The sequence below is a fragment of the Aedes aegypti genome, chromosome 2 (genome assembly GCF_002204515.2).
Source record: "Aedes aegypti strain LVP_AGWG chromosome 2, AaegL5.0 Primary Assembly, whole genome shotgun sequence".
In the NCBI taxonomy this organism is placed as follows: domain Eukaryota; kingdom Metazoa; phylum Arthropoda; class Insecta; order Diptera; family Culicidae; genus Aedes; species Aedes aegypti.
The window spans coordinates 454,113,202-454,134,716 of record NC_035108.1 but is presented as its reverse complement, the minus strand read 5'-3'; the positions used below and the strand labels follow the sequence as shown (position 1 = coordinate 454,134,716).

The 21,515-nt window shown below is 35.7% G+C and overlaps 1 protein-coding gene and 1 non-coding gene across 7 annotated transcripts in view; one reads left to right on the top strand and one right to left on the bottom strand.

Annotated features, from left to right (window-relative positions):
- The window catches only part of LOC23687794 (probable G-protein coupled receptor Mth-like 1), a 427,687-nt gene that overhangs the window by 83,472 nt on the left and 322,700 nt on the right, over positions 1-21,515 (bottom strand). The gene's annotated exons all lie outside the window — the stretch shown is intronic.
- On the top strand, positions 5,901-5,974 carry Trnat-agu. Its single transcript has one exon. It is a non-coding gene; the product is annotated as a tRNA-Thr (tRNA).

Sequence of the window (21,515 nt, the reverse complement as noted above, 5' to 3'; positions counted from 1 at the left end):
CAGCAGCTTACGACCAGTCGATTAGGTTTTCAGCTTAAATGGATGTTTGGTTTTCCGGATTCGTGATCTAAATTTTCAAGGTGTTTGGCTTCGATTTAACTTTTTTTTCCATAGTTTACTGGTTTAAATTTCATTGATTGTTGTTTTCCATATTAAACCGATTGAATAGTAAACCAAATAAATCAATAATTAACAATGTTGTTATTAAAAAAAAGGATCTGAGAATAAATGTAGCACAATAATAGTTAGCAGATAGATCATGTGAATACTTTTATAGTCAATTAGAGCTAGTATTACCGGTTGTTTCAAATTTTGAATGATTTGGTTACTCTGGTAAGCTCAAGTCAATAACAGAATGATCATACGCCGATGTCTTCCACGGTGTCACTGAGCTTCACCTGATTGATGCAACTTTTTTTTTCGGCATTCGCACTAAATGACCAGCTCATTGAAGTTTGCCTATTTTATTCGCTCCTGTTCTCAAATAAATGTGCTAAGGGAGCCAAGAATAAGCGTTTTATACATGGCAAATCAACAGTGATGTTTCTATTAGGCATGCTTGCATTCATCGTTGCTCTTTTTGCATTATTATTGAAAACTGATTTGGTTTTCGAAACACTTTTCAGTGTTGTACAATGAAATATCGCGAGGTGTTTTGGCGAAGTTGTTAATGAAATAATGGATCTATGAAGTTCGATAAGCCTCTATAAAGCAAGAGTGTAGAAATGTCGTTTCCCTTTGCTCTCGGTTCCCTAAGCTGGTTACGTAATTCTTAAAAGGAGATATTCGCAGCCAGAACACGTGTTTTTACTACAAAGGAAACATTATTATCATACGTCTTAAGTGTTATATGGCTCTTCAACAAATTCATCCACATCTCAATCAAGCACTGCTTCAGCACCAACACATCTGAACCTGCTTCTTTCTCTACATGTAACCATATACGTTTGGGTAGAGTAAATGGCATTACAAGCTTATCCTAGTTGTCCATTTTTGAAATAGTGAAACCCTTCTTTACTGCGATCGATTACAATAAAGTCATGGGTCTGTAAAATCAAGGAATATATGTGACAAAACGCAATATTGATCAGTAAACTCAGAAACTCATCTCTTCTTATTTCTTATTCCTTGTAATTTTACAAAACAAAAATAGACTCCTCGTCTATAATTCTTACACCTGATTGTATTTGTCAGCTTAATCAGCTTTAAGCCCTATTTTTAAGTCTTTGATATTACCTGCAACAGCTATTTTTTTTTGTTACTGAGTCGAACGCGACTTAGAAGTCAATATACAGATTGATGTTGAATCCCGAAAAAAATAGAACGAAGTTAAGGGTTGCAGATATACAGAGTGAAAGTCCTAGTGAAATTGATTCTTAAATAGTACTTATTGGGAATTTGTTTGAAGTTGTTAATCGAACACTAGCTACATATGGTCGGTGTTCAGACAGATCTGACTAGATGACATTTTGGCCTTGCAAATATAAGTCAAGGACTCCATCAATTATAATATTTCCAATTCTATTTTGAAACAGATGTTTTGTTTCAAATAGATAAGCAAATAAGCACATATTGTATTATACTTATACCGAATGCACGGGGTACGTTTTCCTGAAACCATTGAAAAACACTTGTTTCAGTCTATCTGAACACCGACCATATGGCAATCATGTTTCTCGTGTAGTTATAATCCTGTTGTGGCTGAGAATGTTGAACAAAACATTTTTTATGTTAAGTGTTGAGGGCAGTACTCGGTAGAAAACTTGACGTAAACATCAAGAGAAGTACCAGATGTTAAAGAGACATTTTTATTAAACAAAATAAATACGGCAGACTTTGGTGGGCTGGTCACTCACTATGAAAGTCGTGAAATAAGCTGTCAATTAATAATATTCTGCATTAAATGTTTCACGTTTATCGAACGTTACATCAATTGGATATTGACATTTATGTTTTAGATTTCATTATATTTAACAAAGCTTACTGGTTTAATACATGTAAGAATATACTTAAGCCACTCTGGTAAGTTAAGCCAGTTGTAAATATTTGTAATTGTAACAACGGTGACAATTGTATACTAGTTGAGAACAGTTAAGCCAAACTTTTGAGCGTTTTTGTAGATTTTTTTCAGTGCTATTGCAAAATTTTAATATGGTTTATATTGAATTTTTAAGTAAAGAACTTCAAATCAAGATTTCTCGAGATTCCTCCTAGGGATTTTTTTAAAAATTGGCCCAGAGGTACGGAATGACCTCAGGAATCGAGCCCTGTGCTCAGATTTGATGGACAATTTTTTTACATAATAACGGTCTGACGGGGCACCGTGAGCAAACAATGCGAGTGTATAAATTTTCTACCGAACTAACCTGTGATCTTATGCAACCTAACGTATGATAACAAATGTGGATTTGATAGCTGCTACGGATTGATTCGACTTATTTTGTGCGAGTCTACGTGATGAAACAAAATGTACAAATGAACAAAAAAAGCGTTTTACGCGAGGAAACTTATCAATTTGACGATTTTAACCACCGTGTTTTGCGGGTTTGATGTGATATGTGTGAATAAACGAATTATTACGCTAGTTTTTGTGCTACTTCTAGTTGTCTGGGCTTGATGAAAAAGCTCAAAAAACTTATGCAGTTTGAAAGCGCGCACAATTTTCATTTAGGACTTACTAGTCCAATAGAAAACAAAGTTACTCAGGACTTCGAAAAAAATCTCAATCAAGAGAACGTTTTCGAAAATTCCTGGGAGACTGATTTGGAAGAAGTGAGAACTTATATTAAAAAAATCAAAAATATGAAACCTCTTGGCTAAGATGGAATTTTCTACATCGTCATCAAGAAAGTTCCAGAAAGTGGCTTATCATTCTTAGTTGATATATTTAACAAATGCTTTCAATTATTATATTTTCCTGATAATCTTTGCCAACAGTTCGGATTCCGCCATGGACATTCAATTTTTACGTGTAACAAATTTGATACGTTCCAACAAATCTAAAGGTTGTTTTACTGGTCTTGCTCGTCTAGACATAGAAGCAGCATTCAACAGTGTTTGGCATGAAAGCTTGATCGTAAAATTAAAAAACTTTAATTTTCCAACATACATTGAATACATTGAATAATTCAATACCGATAAATGTTTAATTGTACACTTCAGGTTGATTATCAGAACTCCAAATATGAAAGACTTCCTGTAAGAGCTAGTGTTCATCAAGGCAGCATTTTTATACAAAATTATACAATATTTTCACATCTGATTAACTTGAGTTACCTCAGAAATGTCAAAATTTTTTGTTTGCGGATGGCACAGGCTTCTCTGCCAAAGGACGAAGCCTGCGTGGCATCTGTGGTAGATTGCAAAAAACTTTGAATATTTGTTCTACATACTTGCAAAAATGGAAAATTTCTCCTAATGCTTCTATTTAAAAAAACAAAAGTGAAGGCAAACAGGCATACGCTAACTGTTCTGTAATATAGCAGATATCAATCATATTTAACGTTAATACTGTCCTGATCCCTACAAGATTCCCTACTTTGCCACTTTCACTGACTCATGTCTCCTACACACCTCCTAAGCGATCTTATCATCCCACGAGAAAAAAAATGGCAATCGGTCATCGTCCGGTCACGATCGGACGATTTACGTAACGATAGCCTTTCCCATGCTGGGTAAAATTAATCACATCAAATATTTGGACAGCCAGAACCGAACACTAACAATTAATCGCTACACTGAGACAAAAATACTTTACAATTTTTTAAATAATAATTTTGATTTCGAGCCACAATGATTTTTGTTGACACTTTTAAGGTCAACTTAAGATTTTGATGGAGAATTGTGTTTCTAATTTGCAATGCATTAGAATTTCTCTTACCAACGCCATGAAAATCTCGTAACCATAAAATTCGAAAGATTTGATTGTGTGCCTATTATTCATATTTCTTAAATAATTCATAGATTTCACTTATTAAACTTATGATCTTATTTTCGAAAAGGTTAAGCGTTCAATGAAAGCATAATTTGATTCATAAATCATGATGTATGGAAAACCTAAGTATTTTTGGCTCAGTGTAGGCTTCCGTCTGCCCAAAACCGGTCCTATTCTGTTGTGCGGGATCAGTCATAGTCGTTCATCGATAAGAGGCAGCACCCAAGTAGAGCCGCACACGTCGATCGCAGCATATTCGGGTTCGACAGGGAACAGGTCAATGATCTTTGTTCAACTCTGGCTGTTTGCGGATGATTGATAGGGTACGAGGCATGATTCGTGTGATCTATGCCACGGCAACTGATGGGAATAATGTGTGCTGGAGCTAACCATGCTGTGTACCCACAAATTAGACTTGGCGTCGTTAAGGTTGACCGACCGTTAAGCAAGATTTGTTGTTCCTAGGTCTCCGAGGTCCGAAATGTTTGCCCCGAAAGTGGAATGCGCTAAGCATGGATTACCCGTCCGTCTCCTCACCGCTTTGCGCGGTATCTGAAAAGTAACGGTTCGCGTACTCTACAGCGGAGAAAGCCTCAACTTGTTTGTTGTTTGTCAACCAAACAACGAAACCCCAAATAAATCATCTCATCGGCCGAACAGTTAATCCACTTTCAACGATAGGAAAGCTTTCCTCCCAAGCGAAAAGTAAACATTTACCAAACCGAACGAGGCACAGAGCAAAAGCAAATATTGCCCTCCCGAATTATAGGTTACGCAAGCTCTCCCGTGAAACGTTATGATTGTACGGAACCCTTGGAAGTTTTCTGATTTCTGATGCCGCCCATCGTCGGTGGAAAGGAACGCTCGAGCGATCGCAACCTGGCAATTTGGACCTGAATCATGGGTCATGACGGCGCTATTTGGGCGAAGAGGTTCCACTTCCGCGATCACCACAACTTCAACGCTCGTCACGACTTTGTCAAGCAACGGAGCTCTTGCGTAATCGCGAAATACGCCGGCGAAGAAGTCGAAGAAAGTGCAACCCTCTACTTAGCATATAGATTCCCAAACTGTGGGTTTCGATCTCCTAGGGAGTCTAATATAATACTCCGAGAATATCCAACAAATTTCGATTTTTTTGTTGGCCGTACTACTTTTCAAGAGATGCATGAAAAACCGAATAAAGTACTAGGCTTCCCTACCGTGTACCAAATAAACAATATTTTTCCTTAGGGTGGCCAAAACTGGTACACTTACCCTATATCGTTGAATTCCACTAGACTTTGTATTCTTTGACAGATATGCGTACTTCGACCTCAACTGTAAGGCCGTTTTCAGTGTCATATACTAGACTATACGAAAAATGTCTAACAATTTTGAATTCATTTTTTATTTTTAAGATTCCGATATGATTGTTATACATTGAAACTTGAGAAACATTGCCCTGTTACAAAAATTAACTTCATTGGTAGTTGAGCCGTGCATCCGGAAAGTTTGGAAACCTATGCTCTAGCCGGCTTAGCTGCGATTGGTCCGGTTTAAACCGGTATCGAAACGGCGTGCTGCCGACACCAGTGAAATTTTGATCGATTAGGTACACTAACCTGTTGTAATAAGCAAGGCTCACCGCTGACGTTTTTGACGACAGCTCTCTACTACACGTTACCGCAGCGTCATTCCATTCCATTCCGTCACTAGGGAGGTTGGTTTGCAGATAAATCGATTAAAAATAGACACCGGTTTTGTGTTTCGATTTTGAAGTGAACGACCTTCGCTCGCTTACGGGTGCGAGACGCGGGGTTGCAGTGGAGGCACGCGGCAACATAACTTTGAACATTGTATTTACGAGTGGTGACCGGTTGTTGGGCGAAAAACTGAATCGCGTTCTTTGTTTTGCTCGTTTTTCAACTAAATGTGGCAACAGATGCAAAATTTTTAGTCTCAAAGTCCACAGTGTGAATGGGAAGGCGCCGTGGCTTAGTTGGTTAAAGCGCCTGTCTAGTAAACAGGAGATCGTGAGTTCGAATCTCGCCGGAGCCTATCAATGGAATCTTTTTTATGTGCATGACATAGACACTTCCTTGGCGAATAATAAGCTTGCTAACACATTTTTGCCCTTTTCAAAATGGTCACCATATGGCATGAGATATTACAAATGACAAATATATTGGGAATTTTATCAATGCTTAAATTGTTGTCATGATTTTGACACCCTTTTAAACATCATTTCGTTGTGACAAACGGTGGTAGGTCATTTGGCATAAAGTCGTTTGGTATAATGAGTCTGATAGATTTCTTAAGATGACATTCGTTTTTATGTTTCTAATGAATCCTTCTGACGACATCAGGTTTATTTTGGCGTCAATTGATACAAATTGACACTTTATTCAACAATCATAAGCTCTTGAATAAACTAAAACATATTGGAAAAGTTATCGCCAATATTTTTTTATTATTTATCTAGAAATTATCCTTCTTTCAAATCTTAATTCCTCTTTTGAGTTATTGGAATAAATTTTTGCACTGAAGATTCTTATATATTTAGCACAAATTTACCCTTCTTTCAAACATTGGATGGTTTTTCTAAATATGATGTAACCATAATAATAGGTATAAAAAATGTTGATTCAAAATTCAATTAATTTTCACCTTCTTTTATACATAGGCTGTACTTTGGAGCTATGATTTTTAGATATTTTATGTTTCCGAATGATTTGAGGACGGCAATCGATAACATTGATCTGCTCAAGTTTCCAGCGAAACGAGAAATCGATTACTGTAATTGCTTCGAGATTCTGAACGCAATTTTTGATATATTTACGTTTTTGCACGCCGCAATAATTTTTGGCGTCCAATCATCAATGATTAAAACATAAATTTTGCATTGTTTTAATAACAGGCTCATATATTTATATTGTTATAAGATTCAATTTAGTAACGCTAAATCTTAACCATTTTTATGTTTTGCTTGGAAAATCTCTGAACGAACACTACGCTTGTTGAGAACCACCCAATTTTTTTTTCTAAAGCTTCAAAAATGCCGATATTATTTATAAGTTTCTTATTATGCCAAACGACCATTATGTCAAACGGCTATTATGCCAAATGACCATTATCTCAAACAAACCTGAAAAATGTGCCGAACAAGATCCGTTAAATTAAATAGTTTAACATGCTAATTACCAAATAGCTGAAACGACCTTCATTATGATTTACCTTACTGCTTACATGCGCGCTGTGATACCGTGTGCGAGATTCAACTATTATAATGAAAAATGTGAGCGAATCCAAATGAGTGTAAATGTGACATTACTGTGCTTTCATTATCTAATCCAATGAATAGCCTTGGGATTTTTAGATTTGGGTCAAGTCACCGACAGCTTGGGTTGATTCAGTATAGCAGCACAAAACTCTAGATCATTCGTGTACTTAAACACCATGCTTCGGACTTTTTACAATTTAACGATCAAGTGGATATCTTTAGTTGCCTACAGAACTGTCCCGAATTTGTCGGCTTTTTTTTGAGAAAAAACTTTTTGTTATTACCGATTCATGATCGAATTTTCCAGTTTACAGTTTGAAGAGGAGGCGAAAAACATTTTGAAAAATTTATATTTCTTCCTCAATACACCTGTGAACATGGCTCGATACTTAAATTTTTCAACGGAAATTATTGCAGGCTTGATTATGGCTTATACTTAAGGCTGTTTAGACCAAATATTAATTATCTTCTACGTCTTCTCCGCTTCAAAAAGCTAAATATATTAAAGGATTAAAAAATGTTTTATCAGGAGGCCCATTGAAAATCAGTTATTCAATTCTCGCATTTTCCCGGATGCCGAAAAATTTGAACAGGTGACGTCATAGTTCCGCTTATTCATGTTTTCCGGATGTTTTTGTTCTTGGATGTTAATATTAAGAAATAACCAATACACTTACGTACAACTTTTTCGTACAAAATTGGCACATCTGAATAACTATTCATGAAAAAATATAGAATTTCAAAAATATCTTGGATATTGGAACAACGGTTTGAATTTTGAAAGAGATTTTGACTAACACTGTGCTCCCCTGACCGTTATTATCAGGAAAAAAAATCTCCCTCGAATCTGTGCTCATCAGTCGTTTTCTAGCTATTGCTGCATGTCTGGGGAAAAAAAAATAAATCGTTTGGCTTGTTTTGAACTATCACCCTTTAAATTGTATAAGTACGGAGATTCAAAGGAAATCTGGGCTATTTAAACCGGGTTTCATTAGCAGTGATTGTCAGAGGAAGTATACTATAAATATTTTATTTGGTTATTTGTAACTTCTGAGTGGAGTTTTGAAAGAGAAAAAGGAAAAAAAAGAGAGTACTTTAATGAGGCGCATCTTGTGGCTAAATATGAGATCGGTAGCTTTTAAAAAACCCCACTGCACTTATGTCGCAAGAGTCTTTCACAAACAACTGATTTTTCATAAGCTCAAGCGCTATGAGACACTACGGAGGCAATATTGTATTATTATCATTCATAAAGTATTGTTACGGTTGAATTTTTATGTTTGGGCATGAAGAATATCGTAGAACAAAAAAATGTAGATAAATGTATGTTTTATAGGTACTTCAATGAACAGAAATCAATTTTATGAGGTCAAAACCATCTCTAATCGGTATACAGTGTTCTCAAAAGTTGTAAGGTACTAATAATACGTTCAACTTGTGGTATTTATTTTTATATTCGTTTTTACAAATTCTAGTTAGAATTTTTTGAATGTAAAAAATAGCTAAAAAACATAAACTCGGTTTGAGGCACCTCCTAATCTTCTCCAAATTGGATGTAAATTTGTCTGGAGTTTGTTTTAATATTGCAATTAGGACCAGGGAGTGACTGGTTGAATCCCAGACCTTTCTATTTTTGTGAAATGGTCTAATGTATATCATGTATACCATAATTGTACTTGTGGTTCACCCGTACTTTTCTATCACACAAACACGCTCTGGATGAATACAGTAAAGAAATGTGTAAATTCATCAATCCAATGTCAAGCTAACTCCTGAAGAGGAACCCTCGATAATTGAAATACGCTAAAGAAATGAAAGAAATATCCGTTATTATTTGGTTTTATTGAATCATACCAGCTTAGTTATACATGTCTAACTCTCTTAAGTAAATTCTACCCCATGACCCCGAGTTTCATTTCCCCGAATGCCACCACCTTGAACGCACCATTACACCGAATGCTATTGCTCCGAATATATAATTACCTTGAATGACATTGCGCTGTGATAATGGAATTCGGGTTAATGTCATTTTTTAGGTTTATAGCATTCGTGGAAATGGAATTCGGGGCTAAGGTGTATAATTTCAAAAACATATATGAAATATGGTATATATAGAGTTGCTCATAGGTTCTGTGTAACTTCAAGTTTTGGTTACCGGAGAATCGTGAATTGTTTTGTGGCCCTGTAGGTCACCTGCTAGTCTAACTACCATAACTTGGTTTGAATCCTACACAGACTGAAGATGTCGCTGTAAACTTTCATTGTATTCGGTCGCAAACTTTGCTTGTGAAGTCGGAACTCACCAGCTGCTATAACCAGTAGTGAAGGCAAACGAAAAACACCGTACTTTGGGAGCTACATAGACTTTTCCAAGCAGATGAAGACAAACATTTAAAAATAAGTGTAAAAATTGTAAGTGCTAAAATTTTGAAGTCAATCAAACAAAATATTAACTGATGTTTTACATTGACACTTTGCATTATTTTCTTCAATTTTGTATCGCTAATTGCTACGACGTTAGTATCATATTATTGCAATCACTACTTAAACTGAAAAACCAAGTATGACGGATTGCTACCATTAACAGTAAACTCAAGCCTGAAAGTATTCATTGACTTGCGTTTTGATGTACAACATGTACCAAAAAGTTGCATGTAAAATTATTTTAATTTTGAGTAAAGGGTCACACCGAACTATCCAGAAAATTGTTCTACAAAAAGTAATTTGGTTACATGATGAAAGTGGCTCCGCAATGCCTTATGGCGCTTGAGCCTATGGAAAATCAGTTAATTGTAAAAAAAAATAAAACAAAAATCTACCCAAACATACCTAAACGACCTTGGAATTTACTCATCCATAAAAGTTCTTGCCATGATTTTTTTAAGCACCTCACAAGAAATTCACTGACGATTGCTGCAAGATTGCATTGTAATATCGTCAGGGATCACATAGAGGCTTTGTAGTAGAGTCATGCTAGTAATCCAAACAAGCTTCTCCAAGAATCAGTATTACTATCTCCAGGAATTTGCCAAACAGGAATATTCAATGAAGCAATCATAGCATTTCCATTGGATATACATAGAAATCTATCAAGCATTTTATCAAGAATCCTATCAGGAATATATTGTTTTTAAAAATTCAAGTAACTCAATAAAGTTCCACAAAATTTCGTTTAAATCTGCTTAACACCTTCAGCCGAGAAAACTCTCAGACAAATCTGCAAGATTTCTTCAGGGAATCAGTGATTTTCCTAAATATATTAGAAAACGTTAACTATCTTTCTAACAACTCAACGACATTAGTCATGGTGCTAAGTGGGAGTCGTTAGGAAGTCGTAAAAGCTTGAGCACATTTGAATTAAAGATAAGATTGCACAAGCCATTTAAAATTAAAACATGAATAACTATGGGAAAAGAAATAATTAATTTATTTGGTAACAGTTAAATCAATGAATATCTGAACATCGAGATAATCATCCCGAGAGTATAATTTGAAGTTTTCACTAAGAATGCTGAGTTAAGATTTTTATGTACGCTGTTTATTTAATTTTCTGCAAATATTGATCACTGATTAAGTTTGATCAAAGATTAAGTGCTTATAAGCATCAAATAAGCATGATTTATATACAATGATGGCAATATCTTATGGTAACAATGAACTATGATGGTCTTTTTTATTTTATTTTTTCCAAACATTATAACACTATGAGTGCAAAACCTGGCCCACAATAAATGCGAAAATCGTCATATCATGGTCAATGGCAGTTTTTATAAAATAAAAATAAAACTAAACAAATTCATTGTTTAATATTTATATTGTTTAACCTGTTTAAACCCTATTTTTCACCTTGAATATTAGTTTTGTCTGTTGGTTTCTCGTTACTAGAGAGGAATTGGAAGTACACCTTCAATTTTTTTCATGCAGGCATCGAGCTCAATAACTTTGTTATGAAAGCTTTCAAAACGTCAAACGTGGGGCTACATTCTACACAGGCCTTATATTGAACATTCGCCCATGTCAAATAGTAGAATGGATTTATACTTGGAGTGCTGGAGACTTTTTTGTGATCTAATACAGCAAACATGCAAAATAGGACTTCAACTTTCATTTCAGATATAATTTGGTTGACATTGATCGATAAAATTTAGATTAAATCCAATTTTTTTTCCACATGCTTGCAGTCTTAGCTTAGACTGACTACACATATCAATGGTTGCTATTCTGTGATTGACCGAAGTCAGTGAAAATGCACAAAGAATCAACTAGAAGTTCGGCTGGGATTGGCCATAATCTTCTTCAATGTGCATAATTCAGTGCCTCTATTTATACATGGTCAATAACGGCGCCGGCCACGTCCTTGCAGTCAGGTGGGATTGGGGAAGGAATGTTAGTGTGTAACCTTTGCTATTTGGAGACCGTGTTTGCCTCTGCATCTCCACAAAGGTTACTGGGAGGGATGTTTGTTAATGGGAAGGATCGTTGGGTCACAGGGTTCACTTTGATAAGCGAATAGATCATGATAAACAATAATTTGTGAGATATATACATGCTTATATGTAAATATAATATTTTCATTGATATGAACAATTTCTATGTAGAGGAAAATTATGCCGACACTTGAGGTGACGAACCATTCAAAGTTTGTTGAACAAATACCTAAATGTAACAGTCCTACAGCTGTCAGGACAAAAGCATGTTTTATTATATTATTACTCATTTGAAAAAAAAAAAAAAAAACTCGATTGGTTGGGACATCATAGAACACTCTTATTATTATGCCGACACTTACAGTGGCGAACCATCCAAAGTTTGTTGAATAAAGTGAACCTTTCGCAAGTCTACACTTGTAGTGTCGAACCATTCAAAGATTTTTTTTATTACAAAAAGAGGTGTTAAGAGGTGTTCTGAAAATAAATGTTAAACATAAATAAATCATGAATAAGAGTTTGTGTCGACACTCACAGTGACGAACCATCCATAGTTTGTTGAAAAATCATATTTACGTCCCACCATTGTAACGATTAAATGTGCAGTCATACATATTTTATAGATTAGAAATAGTAGCATGAACCGAGCTCACCAATTGATCCGTTATCCTTGACTGAGCAGCCACAATCCACTTTCAGCACTCAGAAAAATAATAGGCGCGCGACCCGAAAAGGAAAAAAAACTGACGACTGCTCGGGCTTTCTTGACGCACTGCCCAGGAGCAAGCGTCAAGGTCGAAGGATCTAACAGAACTAACCGATCGCGGCACTTTTTTACTTACTCCAACCGAACTTACCGATCACGCCATTTTTTCACTTACTAGACCGACGCGCGACATGTTTGATCCTGCCCTCGTCGCTCGCTCCGGCAAAAACAAGCGTCAAGGTCGAAAGATCAAACAGAACTCTTTTTTCCACATGCTTGCAGTCTTCATACAAAACTCTTCATTTCTCTTATATGGCAAATTACAATAATTTTCTAAACCATCGAAAGTATTATGAACTTTGCTGATAAGCATTGTTATACACATAAAGTTTAAATTCTGTGGCAAATAAAGCAAATAAATTGCCTTACAAGCTGTCAAACTTGCATGCAAGTTGGCTGATATGGTCAAATTTTGCATTTTCAACAGTCAATATTTTAAAAACTAGACGTGCAAGGATATTTTTGAAAATGGCAATGGATTCAGCAATCCTTAATTAAGTTAAAAGCGATATTTTGATGCTCGAGACATAAACGTGTTCCGCAGTGTTATCGCATGCCCCCCCCCCCCATGCCAAAGTGAATCATTAAAGTGCCCAAGCAGCTCTACACCCTATCCCACAATCATTTTCATTTTCCATTCATTATACCATTTCGTAATCGTTCCGAACCAAAAAAAACGCAAAACTCATCAAAACAACCCATCCAATAAATGGGCACAGCCTTTTCAGGACAAACTGTTGAGGCATCGAAATCTCCGGAAATTAGCTTTTTTGCCCCTTCACAATGACCGACCACACCACACCGTAGCAAAAACCGAAGACGAAAGTCATCAAACAACTCATTATCTCTTGCGCGAATGACCTTGCCCGTTTAGGAACGAGTCCCTCCCCGACACCATAGCCTCCAATATGTGACTCAATCGGTGCCCGAACAAAAGTGAAAATAATTCAATAGTTGAACCAATTCAAACCGATAAGACCTATGGTGTATAGTAGGGCGATTTAAAATTCAAGAAAGTTTGAAAAGCCAATTGTCCATATCTACTTTACCATCCTTACGGTAAAAATAGTGTTCTGTGAAATTTTCATCTATTTCGGTGGTGATCTACAGTTCCAGAATTTTTTTTTGTTTTGTTCTTTTTTCAATATTCTATTGTAAAGATACATAACAACCACTCTTTTTTATTGTGAAAATGCAATGTTATAATAATTCAATGGTACAAAATAATAGAACAAAATGTAAGTGTAAAATATACGTTTTGTTTTATGGTTAACCTATTGGAAAACGAGTTATTGTTACAATAAAATCTATCGTATTTAATTAACATTCTTTTTTAAGGAGTGAATTCTCACTTTCCAGCATCCGCCATCTCAAATCGCTAGATTTTGTCTCCTACTTTCGCATTTGTGTGCGATCAGTTTTTTGTTGTTTCGGAAGACCTGTGGTGCTGGTGTGTGCCACAGCGAATGGCGGGGGGTCAGCCGAAAATTAAGATTTCTTTCTTCCCCGGGTGGATTGGAGCACACTGGGAGAGATCAAAAGTGGCAAGCAGAAATTCCTGCTGGCACCCATCAGCAGCTGCCAACAGCAGAATCACATTCAGATTGGCTGAGGGCTGTATCAGAAAAAAATGTTGGAAACATATTTCATTGTCCAAAAAATATTGGGTCAATCTTATACATGTTCATGTTCTTTAACATAATTTCCAACAGTTGATAATATTTACATGAACATTCAGTTTAGGGTGCCGGTGTCATTAGTGGACTACCTAAGCTATAAAAAATCATAACAAAATAACGAAAAGCCTTAACAGAGATCTTTTGGTGTCAACAAAAAGATTTCAACCTCTACTATATGGGAAAAATATAAAAAGAGTGATAAAACTAATTTTTTAACATAAAATCGCTTGAGCCACTATTGGTACACGTGTTCCAGTAATTGCGCTAGTGCTCCAGTAGTAGACGTTCGGGCATGATATAAGGAACTTTAAACAAAATGGTAAATTTTTACATAGGTTTAACATTTTTCCCTCGGAACAGCAATTAATATCTTTCGAATGAAGCATAAAGATCATCTCTAGGGCTTTTCTTCATTTTTATACATCCATTTTAAGAACTGCTTCCAACCGTTGATCCACTACTGGAACACGACGGCTACTACTGGTGCAAGGGAGCAATTTTTTTGCATAAACTTAATTATTTATATGACTTTTTCATAAAATAAAAAGCTGAAATTTGGCAAATCGACTAAACTAGAGACGATCTATCCACCAAAAATAGCACATGTCGTTTTTATCGAAAAATGTTCGTTTTATTCCATAGTCCAATCTACTGGTACATTACAACCATTGGTACCGGCACCCTACTATAAAATTACTAAAATATATTATGAAAACCGCTTTTTGGACATATCTCAATTTTAGAGGAAAAATAAAGATGTATGTAACTTATTAAGAAGGTTATTTGTCTATCTCAAACTTTACATGATTGAGAAGATTTGCCAGAAAAACCAAAACAAAATAAAATCATTCAGCTTGGAGATCAAGCACCATGAATATTCCCAACCTGTTTCCGATACAGTCCTTACAGAATGGCAACAGGCTAATTTGATGGAATCGTTACGCTGACAAGGAATAGACGAATGACACGCAGATTGAATCATACACACATGTAAAATGGCTCGAGGGGGCAATTTAAGATTTGCTGAGCTTCGGCTTGTTAGATTAGGCAGCAACGTGACCACGCGTCAAATCTCACGCTGCGAAGGGTGATAGGCTAATAGAGAAGCAGAGGGGAAACAGATTGCTGCCTAATATCCATCAGTTCGTTGACTTGGGAACGAGTAGAACTTTGGACGTCGTGTGTTTTAGTTGACGTGATTTTGACGGGGTCTCAACTGAAAAAATATAGAATGATTCCGCACTTAGGATCTCCGCTCTATGCTGGACTCGTCAAGTGGAAAGACAGACGCCTCCAGTATGCAAATAGAATTGGTTGCAGCCTATTGATCTGGGGAACCGGGTAAAAAGGCGACTCATGCTCAATGAACAAGTGCATTGAAAGGCAAGCAAACATAACCAGTAAATGCAAACAGTGGGGTAGCTGGGGATTTCGAGGCCTGGTGCGCACTATGGGACTGAAAACAGTTTAGTTGACCAAAACCTCTAGATGCATCTTAGATGTTTGATGTCTTCAGTTAATAATTTTTTTTCAATTTGAGCTATATTTTGATAAGATCGAACTACTAGATAAACACATTATTTCTACAAAGGTGTTCAACGTACAGTCGCCTCTCCACATCTCGATATCGAAGGGAGTTTTTGACAATTTTTTACAAACAAATATTGAAGAGTAAGAAAAGGCTTCTTAGTTTCAAAATGTGTCACTCTCAAACTGTTTGCTTGTATATTTCATATTTATTTATATCAACAGAAACTTTGGCAAAGAAAGTTTTCAGTTAACAATTGTGAAAGTTCTTATTGAACACTGAGCTACAAGCATGCTATTTCCAAGGGAAAGGGGGACGTAATGCTAAGAAAAAGAGGGTATTTTTGCATTCAATTATGTTATTCCTTAGCCGATTTGTTTGTGTCCGCGGCTACAAAGCAACGCCATGCTGAAGTTCGATTCCTGGTCGGTCCAGGATCTTTTCGTAATGCCACACGACATACGATTGCGAAAATGACTACTTTGGCAAAGAGAGCTCTCAGTTAATAACTGTGGAAATGCTCATTGAACACTAAGCTGAGAAGCAGGCTCTGTCCCAGTGAGGACGTAATGCCAAGAAGAAGAAGGAGAACAATGTTCAAATCATGCCAAATTTTAACAAAATGATACAGAAAATTGATTGACAACAAGGCTGAGGCAAAATGACACTCTGCACGGATAAAAATCTTATTCGCACAGCATGATTTACAAGTCATGAAATTCATAAATTGATTAGGTCGTGATATCAGAACGACAAATCTTGGTTCCTGTAGGCGAATTCCGGCGTACAATTTTCAGCATTCTTCGAAAAAATACGCGCTGGATTCGTCTACTGAAGTCATAATCATGATTTTTCATAAGCGTAACATTCAAAGTGACAACACTAAGCATTGGTAGTGTGGTAGAGAACGTGGTTCTCAATCAGAGAGTTCTTGGTTCGAATCTCTCTCTAAGGTTTTTATTTTGTTTTCATTTTATCGGATTGACTGGCATAACTATAAATAGATCAAAAATGAAAATAAAATGAAACAATTATTTTTGAACATTTGATGTATGATTTCGAGCAATCAGCTACAATAACACAAAACTTGTATTGCATTACGACAATCTGACTCATGTCGTGAGTCCAAATCATGGAGTATTTTCAAAACACTATGGAATCATGATATCGGGGTGCATAATCATGATTTTGGAATTCAGAATTCTACTTGTGTGATGCAATTCAGTGCATTCATTATAATAATGAATGCCGTTCATTCTTATATGAAAAAATGATCCTTTTTAATCATACAAATTAAAGCTAGAAATAACTTCTCAAAAATCAATTCCAATAAGAAGAAGATATAATCTAGATCAGTTTCACCTCATTGTAGTACAGTAAAACGGGGTACCATAATGAAAAGATTGAATCAACAACTGCCAGTACTTTTCAAAAAATATGAAACATATAACATTTTCAAATGATTTTTATTTTTTGAACAATATCCAAAAACCTGATCAATGTTATCCCGGATTACGGTACTAACAACTTGCATAAAATGCAAAAGCGGCTGAAAATGTCGCTGCCGTCTCTTTTGCATTTGCTTGCTTCTATCTCCTTCATTTCTGGTGAAACTTTTAAAGCATTTTTGTGGAATATTGCGCAAAATTTTCCATCAATCAAACCTTAATGAAAATTCCTAATTTTAATTCCTCCCATTACACTTCAAGATTATTTTGAATTACGAGAAAAATCTCCTAGGTATTTTGGATGATAATTTCACATGAATACTGTAGAAGAGTTTCAAATATAAATAGAACATAACGGAATTTTTCAAAATTTACAGAACATTCAGTAAACTGGAGTGCACCACGGACATACTTTCTGAAATAAACCTTCGTCATTTGGAATTTCTTTAGGAGGCGTTTTCATAATTTCTTTCGGTGATTTTTTGTTGGTGATACTTAAAAAAAACTATCATGGCAATTTTTTAATGAACTTGTTAACCGATATCTGAAAAAATATTAATAGACGCTTCTCGGTGGAATCGTATTACTGAAAAAAAAATCCATGCAAATCCTTGATTATCAGAATCCCTCCATCCTCTAGTAGATCTCTTGGTGGAATTTCGAGAATAATTCCTGTAAGAATTCTTCGAAAAATCCATACTTGAATACTTGAAGCTACTTGTGAAAAAAATCGGAGGGATTTCTCAGGTGAACAAGACTGAAAAGTGTGGAAAGTTATCAAATTTATGTTAAAATACAAAGCGTGGAGTCTGATTCCTGATAGACAAATTCGAAAAGCATTTACTGTAAAGTCATGGAAAAAATGAATCAATTTTTTCTAATACAATTCCTTGAATTTGTTTAGTTCTCAACTACACCTTCACAACATTTTTCTCAAGGTTCATTATTTGCTCACTTGCTTTATTGGGCTTAAATTTAACTTTAACGTTTGAAACCCACGATCTTTCCAACACATTTTTATTTTATAGGCTGGTTTCCTACTGACAAGAAAAGGAATCGCCTATGTCGATGCGTGGAAAATTTCTTCCGAGGAATGGTCCAGAAAATCACATTTTTCTGATCGCAGTACGCAGTTGAGAAGAAATGTCATTTCAAAGGGGGCTTTCTGTAGGAAATTTCTTGACCCATTCAGTCAAGGAATTTCTTTAATTTTCTTGAGCGAAACAGCATACTTAGCTTATATCGTTAAAAGGTAGGTATTGTCTAATGAGTATCAAACTAGAAGCTTTTATTATTCTTTATTTACGGAAAGATCGGAAATTTTGCCTAAGGGAGGCCATGGACCCCGGGCCCCCATAAATCTCGACAAAAATATTTATAGTTAAACTTTCACGAATAATTAGAATCAATGCAATAGTACAAACTACTCGGAAACGCATTATATGATTTGAAAGATTTATTTTTTAATAAATCTGGAACTATGGGCGAAATTTTTGGAAATAAACTCTAATATGTTAAATTACTCAAACATTCAGAATGGGATTTTGTTGACTTAACGAGAAACAAGAAGATCAAGAAAGATTCAAAAACGATTAGAATAAACAAGTGAGCTGCCATCCTTTTGCTTAAATTCTTAAATTTTCTAACATGTCTTTTCCAACTACAACGAAGTTTAAGGCTAGGTTCGAATGCAATTTATAAATCTGCAGATCAAGTTACTTACTTGATACTTGATGGGCTACAATCCGCTACGTTGAATCTACGCCGAATGGATAATTCTTCTCCACTGGGCTCGGTCCTGAGCCAATCGCTTCCAGTCGCCCTGAACGTTAAGTGCCCTTAAGGCGATCGTCTAATGGGTTTGAGCGATTTGAAATTTGTATGGGAGCGAAGGCGTTATGCTGACTTTAGACCATTGGGCTGCTTAAACCTGGCCGAATTTGGTCATATAAAACCTTTCACGCTACGAGGGATCATGTTTCCTTCAAATCGTGGAAAAAAGTTTTCCAGAATTTTCCTTGGTTTTTCCAGCTTACTTCGGCGAAACAAGCAAAGTCGGGAAAATTTTGCCATTGAATGACTTTCCACGTGTATTGCTCAAAAATTATCGCGGTGACCTATATATTTTTGGACATGAAATAGTTTGTATGAATCATTGGAAGCTGATTGATGAGTTTTGTAGAGAAATAGATATAGTTTTCCCGGAAAATTCATGGTTTTCCATTGCGTGCCAAAACGAGAAAATACAGCATATATTGATACTAAAAAGTTTAACACAATTGCCCAAAACAGAAATTTGAAGTATAAGCATTTGATATCAAATGAAAACTGAACTGTATTTTCAGCTTTCCTCGTGGTTTTCCACGATTTTCCCAAATAAGAGTAATATTGTTTAATCATAACTCCTGCCTGTTTGTATATGTGAGTAGTGGTACATGGTCTTTGTCCATTGATTTCTCTGAGAAAATACGATATTTGATCAAAATTTTTTCGATGTTTCCATCGATCATAATGTCCTCCACAAGACTGTGGCGAAAAACCTGTTGGTTGCATATAAAATATAGCTGAAAACAGTAATCATAATATTGTGCAATTTTTTCGCCCATGAATTTATTTACGAATGGGAGAATCAAAGCTGAACCATAAAGTAACGCCCGTTTGTTGCGCGACAAACCTCACACGTATTGGTATATACGAGGGGATGCCTGATAGTATTGCGCTCTGAAACAAATATTTGAAACGCAGTCATGACTTTCTGTGCAATACTTGACATGCATAAGAGATGCTTTATTGTAATCAGACTCCTATATCAGGTTGAATTGAATTGTACTTTGCAGTCATTCAAATAGTGGATCGATATTGACCTGAATATAACATGTAAAACCCAATTTTTTGTCAAATTTTGGTTGATGGATTTCTGATAAAATATTGCAGCTTTTGACTGCCTTATCTTTCACAATATGATAACGAAAAATTGATGGACTGGTTTTGTACGTATTGTACGGTTACATTAAATACATTGAAATAAATTTTTCATACATAGTCATGTTGTTGTTGTTTATGCTTGTGATTTGTGTCAAGCCAGGAGCTAATGTCATTGACTCAACGGAAACTCGTTTGTAAAGATCAAGAAACACATGTTTTCGATATGTAATTATTTGTTCGCCAGTATTATAAATAATCCATCAACTCACCCCTCATATGCTGCATTATGTTGCATACATCCGCTGCGGCATCTCGATGCAACGGCTTTTGTCGCACGCAAACAACCATACAAAAGAAAGGCATCTCCTTTCATATGGGCCTGACTCATTTTGTACAATATAAGTTTGCTATATTATGAACAATTATTTTTCGGAAATTGTGTCGTAGAAGTGAAACAATTGATAATTATTATCGTTAGTGATGTTTACAGGGTTATTCTTATCAGATGAGATAATTTTGTATAGGCATTGACAGGAAATTGTTAAAATAAATTACGTCCTATTCATATTAGCTACTGCAATCGTGTCCTGTGCTCTACGGCATGGCAATGACACGGCATGGCACCGCGAGATACATCGCTCGTTGAAGCTTATTCGTACTTTAGAAAACATGCTTTCATTTTCAATTCAAACTATACGCTTAGAAAAATATACCACCGCGTTTGTTATTTTCGCTCAGAGATAAGTAAGTCCATATTTGGGGTTGTGATGTGAAAGAACAAAATAATTAGCCTCGTTCTGAGTGAAAATAACAAACTCGATGTGTATATGTTTGGGAGGGTGTGCAAAATCCAATTTCAAATATAATGTTTCTTGTTAAAATCGCAACAGAGCAATAGAATTGACAAGCTTTTTTTCGTTTGCTTTAGTGTTTCGCAGTTATTGATTGAAACCTGTCTGTTACAAAGTTGCCTTTTTTGCGTTCGTTCAACGCTAGAAACTGATTTCTAGGAATTGCCATTACCAAAATACTCTAGGGTATAGACCATCCGGGGATCGAACCCAAACACACTTTGCTTTACGTTATATCCGCGAGCGTAGACTTTTAATTACTAAGGAAGGTACTTCAATTATTATCAGACTTCTAGAATTTATTCAACTATTTATCAATCGAAATCCTTATAGAAAAGCCAGTATGTCAGTAAATTGGACTTTGGATTAAAACGTATACCTATCTCCGATGAATACGACATTTTTTGTCGCATAGATGCCTCTAGTTTAGCCAATTTGTCAAATTTCAGCTTCAAAGTGATAATATTGAGAAGTCAAATAAATAACTAAGTTTACGCAAAACAAATAGCTCCCTTATATTTTTCCTATTACCATTGATATCATGGTCTTTATCTGTTTGTTTCCATTTCTACATCGATGGAAATATATCTTCCGAGGATTTATGGAATACTTTCATTGTTGCGGACTTCCACTTGCATATTCTATATTCATGCAAACAGTATATTTCTATAACGAAGTATGAAGAAGGACTGCTG